The 13,688-nt window shown below is 48.9% G+C and overlaps 1 protein-coding gene across 10 annotated transcripts in view; it reads left to right on the top strand.

The window, feature by feature from the left end:
- Positions 1-13,688, top strand: part of CELF2 (CUGBP Elav-like family member 2) — a 397,933-nt gene that overhangs the window by 356,017 nt on the left and 28,228 nt on the right. The gene's annotated exons all lie outside the window — the stretch shown is intronic.

Raw genomic sequence — 13,688 nt, 5'->3', positions numbered from 1 at the left:
TTCACTGTGGTCTCAGCTAGAGCAGGACAAACTCCTTAGCATGGCCTTCAGGGAGCTCCCTGACCTGCCTCCATCCTTTCTCCCCAGAACTGCCGCGGCCCCCCAGCCCCCAGCAGTCTACCCTCCAGCAACATTGGGATTCTTCCTCCCCGAAACACACTGTCGGCCTTCTTGCCTTTGTTAAACCTACTGGCTGCTCTGCCTTGAATATCTTCTCTCCAATTTCCTCCTGTGAAAACCTCCTACATCACTCCTTTATTACAGTGTCAATGGTTGGGAAGATTCATGAGTAGGTCCAAAATCGGTGTTTTTAACGCACATTATAAAAAGTATAGTTTATACTGCTTTCCATAGATTAAGCAGCAGTTAAAAAAAAAAAAAGGTTTCTAGTAATTAATAAAAGTTGCTTTTAGTAGTCTCATACTTCTCTCTTAAGAATCAGTGCAAATGTCATCTCCACCATGAAGCCTTCCGGAAAGAATTAATTGCTTCCACAATGTATTTCTAATATAAATACATACCTCATTCTAAACCTGGGTCACATGCAGGCTCCTTGGTAAGGAGCTGTATTAGAAGCTCCCTGAGGGCGGATTGGAGGGAAAGAGGAACCGTTGACCTGGGAAGCAATGGTCCATCAGTGCCTCAAGTCTGCCCTCCTGTACTGTCAAAGGACGTTCCTTCTTCTAAAACACTTATTTCCTTCGCAGGCTGGTTGTTGGGGCACTTGTCTCTCTACCTTCTAGATAGTAAGTCCTGTAAAGTAGGCACGGTTTCTTTACTCGTAACCCCTCTTGCATTTGGAACAGTGTGTCATGCATACTTCAAGTGTTACTTCAGTTGAACAGCAAGTAGAAATGCTCAAAGAGAAAGGTTTGAAAGCCGCGTGTTCCGTCTAGCTCAGCGCACACGTCCCTAAGGACCCTGAGTCTGTCGTGGTGACGTGTGGCGTAGTCCGCGCCCCTGCCAGGTGGATGTTCAGGTCTGACAGGATTCTGAAGAATGAAGCAATACCAGTGCACATTAGAACAAGGTCATAGAAAGCACGGTTTTTATTCCAATAATTTTACGAAGATTGGCTTTCAAAACATTCTGATGTCGTGATATAGAATAAGTAAGAGTCTCAGGTCAGATAAAGGGATTTCACTTGAAAAGAACCATCTCCTCTGATGTGGGCTTTTGAAAGACCACCCTCAAACGCGCTCTTAATTCCGTGTGCTTCGCCAACCGCCCTCAGGTGGGCCTCCACAGGGTCCATGAAGCAGGGTCCCATTTAACTTTGGGGGTATTTTTTTCCTGTGCTGCTCTTCAGCGTGTTATTAATTCAGGGATCCATTCTTCATTTGGAAATTACCTGGGTCTCTTACCTGCCCACATTTCCCCTTAGGCCTGTCTTTCCTCATTGCTTATTATCAAGCAAGTGAATCTCAGGCAGTCGAGTTTTCCCCTTCGTTAGCTACACATTAAAGTGTCGCCATCAAGCAGAAAGCAAGTTGTTTTTTAAAATCAGCTCTTTACTTGCGGGGTTGAATCAGTCAAACAGCCTTACATCCTCATTGCTACAGAAAGAGAATGGACATTCCATTTTTTGCTTGTTTTTTGTAGGTTTCATCCTTTTGTACTTTTTTTTTCCTAGAAGGTTTCCACATGTTAACTTGTTCTCGACATTATGGGGCTCGTTTTATTTTCAGCATTGCTAATGGGATTGAACATTATGTAAAATGTTCCATAAATAAAATGTCACTAGAGTGACTATAATTTCCTGATATCTTCTTTTCATTCAGTCAAGAAATATGTATTGAGCATCTACTATGTACCTGGAACGATTCCAGGCATTTGAAACACCAGTGGACAAAGCCGACCAAACCCCTGCCCTCATGTCGTTTATATTTTAGCATTAGCTTTTTAAAAGACGTATTGACTAAATTCCCACTGTGGTAAAAGGATTTGGTTATTAGTCTTTAAATACAAACGATTGCTTCTACACCCTTTAAAAAAAAACTTTTCATGACCAACTTTTTTGTATACCTTAAGCTGAAATTTTGTGAATTAGACCAAGGTGGGGAAAGGAGAGATCTTTCTCTACTTTCTCCCTCTTCTGTAACCTGTACCATTTTTCTATACACTTAATGCAACGAAGAGCTCTGAGAATAGTATTCACCGTTAGATTAGATTTGCTAAGTGACAAAACCAGAAAAAAGAGGAAGGTGTCCTTGGCACTTCTGCTCCGTGCTTCTCAACAGAGGCATTTCATGAAAAGCAAATATTTCAGAAGTCCTTAGGCCTTTAACACATAATCACTGGGAGTGGTCCATCTTTCCAGTAAATGCTTCTCTCTTTGGCATTCATCATTCTGCTTCTAGGGTTTAAAAAAGAAAAAGCATGCAAAACCTCCCAACTGGAGTTTTGACGGCCCCTGCATATGCTGGGCGTTTTGATGTGGAATTACCTTTAAATTTCCCTTACCGTCAAGGAAATGAGAAGTCTGTTGGTCCAAATAGCAGAACCGCAGCTCACTGTCTCATTCATTCGTTTCCTGAGCTGCCAGAGTCATCTCAGCGCCTGCCATCAGAACAGCTTCGCACGGTGGCCGGGCTGCCCTGCGCAGGCGATGAGATGCCCCTGCCATGGCGCAGTCTCTTAATAGTCCTGAGCTATTTTAAAGCTTAACTAAAGCTGCCCCGCCGAGTGGGTGACGATAACGTATGGTCCTCCCCTTTGCCGCAGAGCTTGGATTTCTGCAAGCTTGGCCCCGGGGGTGGACACATCCCATCCTTCATTCGTAGGGCTGTCAGTCACTCAGGACTTCGGTCCTGCTTTGTTCGGGGTGCACTTTTTCAATATTTTTAGATAGGGGCTCTCGTTCTCCACGTGTTTGCTTCAGTGGCTCTGGAGGCTGTGATGTGTCCGTGATTCAGTGTAAACGTTGCCCTGCACAGCCTCCTGTATCGTGTGCAGGTCCACGTCATGGCCCCTTGTGAGGTGTGTGTGAGCTCAGAGGCGTGTCTTCTCTACAACGCAGCCACTCGGTGAGACTCCCCCGCCTCCCAAATTATCTATGTTGCTGTCTGATATAACCATGTTATCATTGCTGGCACTAGTAAAAGCATGTATGGAGTGCTTAATTGTGTTTTACATTAGATGGAAAAAGCAACAAAACTTGACTCTAGTCACAACTTCCCAGAGGCTTATAATCTAAGGTCCACGCTTTAAGACTTAAAAGCGGCAAAATATAAATGCTTCATTGGTATGTGGCTTAATCCCTTAAACTAGATGCAGTGGTCACATGCAAAAAAAAAAATGAGCAAAATGCCCCAACCTGGACTCTTCTGGTTGAAGAGCAGGAATCAGATAAGGCACAAGGTGTCAGTGACAGCAGAGATTCTGTCTTGAGGAAATGAGGGTAACTTTTAACGGGAGAGTTGCCGTTGGAGCCAAAATTATAAGACAGATAGGATTTGGGGAGGTAGAAATGGGAGATTTATCAGATGTGTCAAGCGTGAGAAAACACAGAAAAAGCATTCAGTCAGCAAATGGAAATGCATCTCACTTTTCACCAGCAGGAGATGGATGGGAAATAGGAACCAGGGAGGGAGGGCCCTGAAAGCCGTGGCTGAGGAGCTAGAACTTCCTCTTGCAGGCAGTGAAGAGCCATGTAAGGACTTTGAGCGCAAGAGTGTCAGTGGTGGCACTTGGGTACCAATTGGATGTGAGCGAGACAAAGGGAAGGAGTTGAAGACGGAAGTGTATTGAGCCTGGGGACCCGTAGGACAGCGCTTTCATTAGTAGAGAGAGGGCAGCCGGGAGCGGGAAAAGTTTATAGTGGAAGGTGGTTTGGTTTTATACACGTTGAGCTGAGGCACATGCGAACTGGCCTTTCATTTAAATACATCCCCAAAGCAGATGGGTTCCCTGATCCTCGACCTTGCCCTGGGTCAGCTGCAGAGGCGGGGAGGTGGGAAGATGTCAGCCAGGTGGGGCCTGGGTGGGATCATTGAGCTAGAATCACCAAACACAGCAGAGCAGGGGCCTGGGGGGTGAAGCCTTGGCTGAGGACCATGTTTGGGGACAGTCGGGAGGAGCCAGGTGGTGGGAAGGGAGCTCCGGGGAAACCTGGTATCCGGGGAACCAAGCAGGAAGGAGATGAAGGTGAGTGCAGAGAAGAGGCATTTGAGTTGCGCCACTGGGCAGGCAGTTCACCCCCAAGTGGCCAATCACTGCAGCGGTGGCAGGGATGTCATGGTTCCGGAGGCCGTGAGAGGAGGGTGGATGTGAGCCTGGAGGCGGGGATTATGTATTGACATATGACACTTTCATGAAATGTAGTGGTTTCTTTTACAAAGTCTAGCAGGGTCAATTGGAGGAAAAATTTTAAGATGGAGAAACGTAAACAACCTTCTAGATGCAGGAGGAGGCGGAACAGGGCAGGAAAGGAAGAGGCCAGCGAGAGGTGAAAACTGATGGACTGAAGGGGATGGGAGGTTGGACGGATGGAATCAAACCCTCTTCTAAGCCTCTTATCTGGAGCCTGGAGTAGCGTGTGTGAGGATCTGTCCTGCGTGTCCCCAGCCCCAGGGCAGCAGCCCCCATGCCTGCCTTCCCAGCTGTCCCAGGATTAGGTTATGCACTAATGTACGGGACAGGGCACAAAGCCGTAAAAATGTTCAGTAAGTGGATGGTGTAGCCTTAAAAGAGGGAATGCCTTTGCTGCTGAGACATGAACAGGAGGAGGTCAGGATTGGGGAGGCTGTACAGGATTTGAGACAGAAAGGTATTCACATCATGCATAAGTCAAGAATTTAAGTGTCTAGGGCTAGAAACCGAAAAAAGTTCATGCCCTGGGCAGAGGTTTAAAAACCAGTTAATCTGAAGAATGTGATAGAGGAATTAGTTTCATTTTCTTTCTAAAGTGTGTGGACATCTTGACCAAGAGCTGAAGGACTGTGATCTAGAGCAAGTCATTTCATCTTTCTTTGTTTAGTTTTCTCCATTGTGAAATGGAATTGTCCACTTTTACCTTTATTGAACTATTGAGGGAATATGTATATATAATGCATGCTATTGCTTTTTTATATATATATTTATTTTATTTTTGGCTGTGTTGGGTCTTCGTTGCTGTATGCGGGCTTTTCTCTAGTTGCAGCACGCAGGGGCTACTCTGTTGCAGTGTGCAGGCTTCTCATTACGGTGGCTTCTCGTTGCAGAGCACAGGCTCTAGGCACGAGGGCTTCAGTAGTTGTGGCACACGGGCTCAGTAGTTGTGGCTCGCGGGCCCTAGAGCGCAGGCTCAGTAGTTGTGCCTCACAGGCTTAGTTGCTCTGTGGCATGTAGGATCTTCCCGGGACCAGGGCTTGAACCCGTGTCCCCTGCATTGGCAGGCGGATTCTTAACCACTGCGCCACCAGGGAAGCCCTATTGCTTTTTTTTTTTTTTTTTTAAGACATTAAAGTATCATCTGAGAAAGATGATTATTTGGGAGTGACACTAAATTCTGCTCCTCTGGACAATAAGAAACTAGGTTTAAACTGGAATAAGATCCAGTGATATTTTTTCTCTGAACCTTTGCCTTCAGAAAACAAATATCTCCCCGCCCTTCCTAAAAATATTAGAATATAAATGCAGGAAGTAGACCCTTTCCTTACTTCTTTCTGCTTTGGGGCTTAGCTAAAGAGGATGGCAGTGAACTTCAAATTTGACTTGATGTTATAGAACCAACACACCTGCTTATCAAAGACAAAATGCTCTATTGGGTTAAATAAAGCACGATAACCATGGTCGGACCCGTTTCCTCGTAGCTGTCACCACTGAGAGTGAAGCCCTCGGAGAGTGGTTTGTTTTTATTTCAGGCAATATACTTAGTGTGTACTGCTCTGCAGTCGGTCATTTGCAAAGGAAACCACCCAAGTAGCTGAAGTGCAGCTCATTAGCATCTCAGACCTTGAACTCTGCCAGGTGACCTCTTGCCAACCTTGGGGTCCTGTTATCGAAAGGAAGATCTGCCCCCTTTCTGGCACAGACCAGGATCCAGCAGGTATTCATTAACCTCCCAGTGACATGGCACTTGCTTTCCACAGAAATCCGTGTTCCTCACTTTTTCTGTCCAGAGTCCAGAGCTTGGTCAAATCATCCCATTTCATAATCACAAGGAATCTTCAAGATCATCTATCCAGGTGCCTCACTCATGATCCAGATGAGGAAACAGAAGCCCGCAGGGTTAAATGATGTGCCCAAGGGACCACAGGTTGTTAGCCACAGCTGAGGGGGCCACCACTTCTGCCACCCCGGGAAATATTCAAAAGCAGGAGCTCCTGAGGACCTGGAATTGTATTTCTTAGTTTCTTCATTCTTATAAGGAAATCACCACGATTTTTCAATTTGTGTCCATGACCATCTATTTTAAAAACAGCAAATATCAGGGCCCGGCTATGGGGAGGCGTGTACTTTTATTTTGGTAATTCATAAGCAAAATATCATTAGAACCAAGTTTCCCTTTCCTTTGCTCTATTCCTGTTTGATCCATACAGGCTGAGTTGATATCAATATAAAGCGACTGGTTCAAGCTCATGCCCCCAAATTACACCTTCATTCTTGTGTCCCTCTTCATGGGACTGGGGAGGGTACTGAAGATAGGCAAGGTGAGGAGGTACCTAGGTTGTTGACAACTAATGAAGTAGATTCTTTCTTAGAAACATCACCCAGTGACGGCTCCAACGAGCACTTGTTAAGTGACAATTAAAGTGAAGAAAACAGTGAGACTGCAGTAGGTGTTAAGAGGTTGATGCTGCCCACATCCGTTTCCATACCACTTTCTCACCTCCAAAAACATTTACTGTCATAGAATAATGCTCAAAAAGGACTCAGAGCCCAACAAGGGACTTTCTTCCTCTGGTCCTTCAGACTCAGAGTGTTCTTCTGGCCCATCTAGAGAACCAGTAATGACTTGTCTGGCCCAGCGTCACGCACACCAAGTTGTTGACCGGTCTCCTGGTGAGTTGGAAGTAGGTTAGTGAAGGAAGAAAGTGACGCAGGTGTTTATGGGGTCACGGACGTGCCCGTTACAGATCGTCAGGTAGTGAGATCAGAACACCTTGGAAGCTTTCAACGCCATTTTCTAACCCAAACAGCCACCTCCCGCCCTGTCATCCCTCCTCTCCTCACCCCTCTCCGCCCCCCCAAAAAAAACCTTTTAGGGAATAAATTTAAAATAAGAGGTGTGGTTATTATGGGATAATTAGAGCCCTTAGAAGAGGAGACACTGTTGTTTGGCGAATCCCCACGAGTGCCTGTCACCGCTTCATGACTCTGCCCCCTTCTGAGCATCCAAGCTTGTGTGACGCAGGGCGGTGACCGCAGGCTCCGCCGTCCTGAGCGTGTCTGGTCGAGGCAGGCAGTTTTCTCTGCAATTATTTTATTTATTTCCTGAACTACAAAGCCACTGTGCTTACACCGTCTCATTGGTCTGTGGAAAGTGTTTTGTGGATGCACTAAAGGCAGATTCTTGGCGTCCTCTATTAATGCTGTCTCGTTGTAGCTTTTTAAAAATCTTGCAGTCCAGGAAAAGTGGGGAGGGGGTTAATAGGAGGAAATTGAGGCACTGGGTTCCTAGAAAGCGTAGTCCTTTCAGGGGCAGACATATCCGAGACAGGACCTGCCAGTGCACCGATAAAAGAACGGAGGGAAAGATCACCTTTGCGTAGGGAGGTTGACAGAGGCGTGGTCCGTGTCAGAGGTTGATCGTCCCCAACGACCTCCTTTCTACTTTTCTCGGTGGATCTGGAATCTGGAAAAAGAGGAAGAGCCAGGACGTCCCTGGCGGTCCAGCAGTTAGGACTCCGTGCCTCCCTGCAGGGGGCGCGGGTTCAATCCCTGGTCGGGGAGCTAAGATCCCGCAAGGCACGCGGCTACACAACAAAGGAGGAAGAGCCACGTTCCCTACATTCAGCAGTCAGCCTCCCCCCAAACTGCCGGCCATCCCACCTCGTGCAAAGAATGAGAAGGAAGCCGGTATTTCCTCCGTGTCCCTGATCACAGTTCGAGGAGAGGGAGGATGAGGTCTCTGCCTCTCCGGGGGCCAGGCCAGCGTGGAGCCTCGCGGACCTCAGAGGGGCCTCTGGTTCCTTCTGTGGCAGCCACGCAAGGGGAACGAAGGGCATCTCTGCTCCTGTGCCGGTGACGAGGCAGCAGCTGGCTTGGCCAGTTGTTTGTAATGGCATCCCCACCCTTCCTCCAGTGTTAAAGGAACAGTTAATGAGAGCCCTTCACCCCGCTCCGGGCTCACCTGGCCGTGGGGGGCCCTCTGGGCGGCCACAGCATCGGCGGGTGGATGCCCTCCCTCCAGCTCATGGAGGCCTGTGCGGGGCCTCGTCCTGGGAGCGGCCAGACACGGAGTCCGGCGCACCTGCCGCGGCCGCGGTGGACTTTCCACCCCTTCCTTCACTCAGCAAGTCCCTGTGTGGCGCCTACGATGTGTCATTCCCTCTCGTAGGTTCTAGGAAATAAGACCAGTGAACTCCTGCCCTGTAACCAGGGGGACTTCTTTATATGCAAGATAGAACCAGAACTTTTTACTCTTCCATAGTTTTTTACCCCTTGTTCCTACCTCCCAGCATCTGTTCCCCTGTCTTATCACAAACCCAACTTCACCTCCGCTTAGCCTCTCACCTTCTCACACCCCAAACTAAATTCTGCACCCAGCCTGGAGGGAATCTGGTGATGCTACGTGCAGACACCCCTGAGATCAGTGGGTCCCAATCTTTAACGAGCAGAAGACGCGCCAAGAGGGTGTGTTAATTCACAGTCCTGAGCCTCACAACCGGCAGGTCTCAGGGAACGTCCAGCTGACCGCGATGCAGGAGACCCTTGGCTATACCTTCTTCCCATCCAGTGTGTGTGCTTCCTGCGCCATCTGAGGGCATCGTGGTCCCTGCCTCCAGAGACAGGATGGTTCTGACGCAGTGGCCCGCGGAGCAGCCCAGCAGCCCTGGGCCGCAGGTCAGAGGGAGTATCCACCACGCAAGGCTGGCCTTTCCCCTGGTGATCGTTTCCGCCACGATCCGGCCATTTGGGATTTGAGTTGTGTGCCTCTCCGATCAGAAGAGAAGGTAGAAGCCTGTGATGTCTGCAGCTCGATGGGATTGTGTTTGTGTGGGTCCCTTTGGTCTGTAGCCTCCAAACAGACCTGGGGTCTCAGGCCCTTCAGTGATGCTCTGGGAAAAGGGGCTGGTCCCCTTCACTGAGGGTCGAGTCCTGCCTTCTCGGAGTCCTCGTTTGCCCCGCCGGGAGATGCTGCCGGTGTGTGTTCAGTCCTAGGGGGAAAAGTAAGAGCTTTTCAGACCTTCGTTTATTGGACTCGGAGGCCACCAAGCCTAGCCGTGGGGTCTGCCGAAACCCCCGATACGTGACCATGCGGCAGCCTCTGCTTTCCTGTTCCCACAAACGGGGAAGCTGGGCCCGCTGTGCAAGCCATTTCTTCCCCACCCTGACTCTGACCCTCTTGGCCACCACCGACCGGCCCCCACTTGGGTCTCTGGAGCTACAACGACTCTCTCTGTATCAAGACCTCACACTGTTTCTTCCCTTAGCCTTCTCCTCTCCAGGCTAAGTTTTACCTTTCTGTCACCTGTTTGTCTCTCAGCTTGGCTTTCAGGCCAGCTCACCCTCTTCCGGACCCTCCCAAAGCTGTACCCCCAGATGGAGTCTCCTGAGGACCAGCCTGATGATGAAGGCTGGAGAACCGGTCATTAGCTGTGCAGTCGCCTCCCCAGGGGAGAAGATGTTGAATCTTCAGGTGTTGCAAATTGATGTGAAAAGAATGTAATCCCTCCTTGTGAGAACAAAATCCTCCTAGAGGCCACTGACTCCCCTTGGCTCCCGGCCCCTTCCATCTTCGGAGCTGCTATGTCTTTGTGCTGCTGTCTCTCTGGTTCTCCTTCCAGCCCCCGATAAGAACCCTTGTGTTTACATGGGGCCCACGCAGATAATCCAGGAACATCTGCCCATCTCAAGGTCAGCCGAATCACAACTTTTAATTCCTCTGGGTCATGTAACCTGACATGTTCACAGGTTCCTGAAATTAGGACATGGACCTCTTTAGGGCGACAGTAAATTCTGCCTACCTTAGAGAAGAAGAGTAGTGATTCTTACCTCCCTCTCTAAACATTGCCCTGGAGACCTAAGTAAAACTTAGTTTACCTACCCAGTCATGCAGAAGTTAGAACAGAGAGAGAAGAGAGAGCGGGAAGGCTTTCCTCAGGCACCCGCTGGTGTCTCGTATTTCAATTCAGGGGCCCCGACTCTGGCCCGGGGGACATCAGGGCCTCCGGAGTCTGTGCAGGCAGATGAGTCACCCTTGTCCCCAGAAGGGAAATCAAGGCTGCTGGGGGCTGTGAGAAGCAGAGACCAGGGGACTGTTTCCTGGGAAGTGAAGCAAAGGTCCTTTCTCTCTGGAAAGCTGAGAAAAGGAGAATAAGCTTTTATCTCTGGCACAAATAAACATAAAAAGAAAACAAATGGATCATCTTTTTTAAATTCAGGTAAGATTAGGCTTGCTTGTTATACTGGTTTAAGAAAGTTTTCCAAACAGCCCTTCTCGCACAGCTGTGTGTGTCTTGCTGTTTGGCCCCCTGATTGGCCACACAGCTGGAGAGGGTCCCATCCTGTACCTCCGCACCGTGTGTACCACACACACACCTCTGCTGCCTCCTCCTCTTCCCCAGCCAGTGCGTGCGTTTCCTGGGCGGACCAACCGGAAATGAGAGAGTATGTGTGAAGGACTTACTGATATAAGAGAAACAAATTCTTGGGCTGAGGGTATGAGTGAGTCCAGTTCTCAGCTCTGTGCTGAACAGAAGTTCTTCTGGGGGCTCTTCTAGCACTGTTGCCTCCTTCCCTTCCTTCCTTCTCCTTCCTTCCTTCCTGCCTTCTCTCTCCCCTCCCTCTCCCTCTCCCCTCCCTCTCCCTCTCCCCTCCCTCTCCCTCCCCTCCCCTCTCCCCCTCTCCCGCTCTGCCCCCTCTATCCCCCAGCATAGCAAGGGACCAGATAACCTGGGCCCTCCATCTGTGACCTGCAGTTTTGACCTGAGTCAAGAAGCTCTTCTAGACACATCATTCAGCAAGGCACCCCCTGGCTCTGAGAAGAAAGAACCCATCTTATCACTTAGATTAGGATGGCTGTTTGGGGATCCCTGAGCTTGGAGTCTTTCCATCAATGAACTGACCTGGTCACATGAACAAAGTGATTCCGTAACAGGCAGAGATGTACTTCCTCACTGCCAGTCTCCCCCTCCCCCAGCCCCCCTCCCTCTCCAGCACCCCAGTCTCCCCATCCTGCAGTTTGTTTGTTTGTTTGTTTGTTTATGACTGCATTGGGTCTTTGTTGCTGTGCACGGGCTTTCTCTAGTTGTGGCGAGCGGGGGCTGCTCTTCATTGTGGTGCACGGGCTTCTCAGTGCAGTGGCTTCTGCTGCAGAGCACGGGTTCTAGGCCCACGGGCTTCAGTAGTTGTGGCTCGTGGGCTTAGTTGCTCCACGGCATGTGGGATCTTCCTGGACCAGGGCTCGAACCCGTGTCCCCTGCACTGGCAGGCGGATTCTTAACCACTGCGCCACCAGGGAAGCCCCTCCTCCTGCAGTTTTTTCATCGAAAGGCACAGAACTGCATTTCCATGTGAGGTCATAGACGCATGGCTCTGGTGTGTTGCTCGGCCATTTCCCTTCCTGGCTGGCTAGCTGCTCAGAACCTCTTTGGGATGCTCGGTGGTCTTGAGCTGGTGGTGCAGCAGGCGTGAAGCGTGGCGTGTGACAGGGTCTGTCCTCGCTGCCCGGGAGCTCAGGTGGCTCAGCTCCCCACCCGCCTTCCTCTCGGCTTTGTTGTGCGACCTCTCCTTTGCATGGGGCAGCCTCCGACTGAAGGAGGTGCTGTGGGCAAAGCTGAGCCAATATTTATTTACCAGTGTTCCTTTGGCGTCTTGTAAACAGTTTAACTGAGAAAGCGAAGGATACAGTTCTCAGTGGAGACGGAAGGGAATTTAGGGTGGGCAGAATGCAGTTACCCAAGGCAGCGTCCTGCCGCTCTGCCAGCACAGAAATAGGAAGATACGCGTGTTGCTGGTATTTAATGTGTCTCTGTCTTCTGTGTCTAGGGGCTTTTCTCGATCGTGTGTCTCTTGAATATTTGGTTTTGAGGCATTTGATTGAGATTGGCTATATGACAAATTTGAGTTTTCCTTTTGCTTTAAACAGATTGTTTGCTAGAACTCAGAAGGTTCTTAAAGGCAGCTAGATACACAGTCGAGATATCTTTTCCAATTTAGACTCAAACCGGGCTGAATTTTCATTGTATTGTCCAAAGCACTGGAGCACGTGGAGTCTTCTCATTTTAAGGCAAGTTACTTAGTTCAGTTAATCTCGTGTTCGATTCCTCTCCCTCCTATTTTTCACCCTCTCCCCATCAGTCTACTGGGACCATCCAAGAACAGCACAAGAGGTCAGAAAACTACAGTGCATTCTAGCCACTCTTCCTGGGTTTTAAATAAATAGAAAAGCAAGATATAAAGAGCCCTCTCACTTGCATATTGTTTTTTTTTTTTGGAGTATAGTTGATTTACAGTGTTGTTAGTTTCAGGTGTACAGCAAAGTGATTCAGTGATACATATACATGTATCCATTCTTTTTCAGATTCTTTTCTCATATAGGTTACTACAGAATATCGAGTAGAGTTGCCTGTGCTATGTAGTAGGTCCTTACCGATTATCTATTTTATGTATAGTAGTGTGTATATGTTAATCCCAAACTCCTAATTTATCTCCCTTGCCCCACTATCCCCTTTGGTAACCATAAGTTTGTTTTCTATGTCTGTGAGTCTGTTTCTGTTTTGTAAGTAAGTTCACTTGTATCATGTTTTTAGATTCCACATACAAGTGGTATCATGATGTTTGTCTTTCTCTGTGTGACTGACTTCACTTAGTAGGATCATCTCTAGGTTCACCCGTGTTGCTGCAAATGGCATCATTTTGTTCTTTTTTATGGCTGAGTAATATTCCGTTATAGCTGTGTACCGCCTCTTCTTCATCCGTTCATCTGTGGATGGACATTTAGGTTGCTTTCCTGTCTTGGCTGTTGTAAATAGTGCTGCAAAGCACTCAGTCTTAACTGTAGCCCCGCTTTGCCTCCAGTTTTCTGTTTTGAAAAGAGAACAGTGAAATCGTGACTGTGTGTTGTTTACAGCCGTAGCCTCATTTTCCAGCACCTGCCAGGCCAAGCTAATACACTTCATCTGTTCTTCCTCAGGATGCCCATGCTAACCTTCGTGATCCCTCTCCTGCCACCTCCGTTTAGATACAGGGCGACCCCCGCCAAGGGGTGGTGCAGAGGATGAGAGACTCATGAGGTCTGTGCGGTAAATGAGCCTGAAAAGTTCACGTTACGGAGACTGAGGCGATAAGGCCCCGTCATAGGTGTCGGGTCTCCAGCAGCTATGAGGAATACCCCACATCAGCATGGTGACACGTCACGTGAGGCTTCTAGGGACGTGGTGGCGTCCCTACTGATAAGCGACCTTCTCCAGATTAGCGACCTGAGGGCGCGGGTACCCACCCTTCTCCATCGTTGCTGCGGATGGCACCCGGGCCTGGGGGCCTTTCTGATGATAACAGTAGCTTGTAAGTGTTTCTCAGATGAGTGCCAGAGGGCATCC

Source organism: Phocoena sinus, chromosome 2 (genome assembly GCF_008692025.1).
Source record: "Phocoena sinus isolate mPhoSin1 chromosome 2, mPhoSin1.pri, whole genome shotgun sequence".
NCBI lineage: Eukaryota > Metazoa > Chordata > Mammalia > Artiodactyla > Phocoenidae > Phocoena > Phocoena sinus.
Note: the sequence above shows the minus strand (reverse complement) of the source record. Positions and strands in the feature narration are given on the sequence as shown.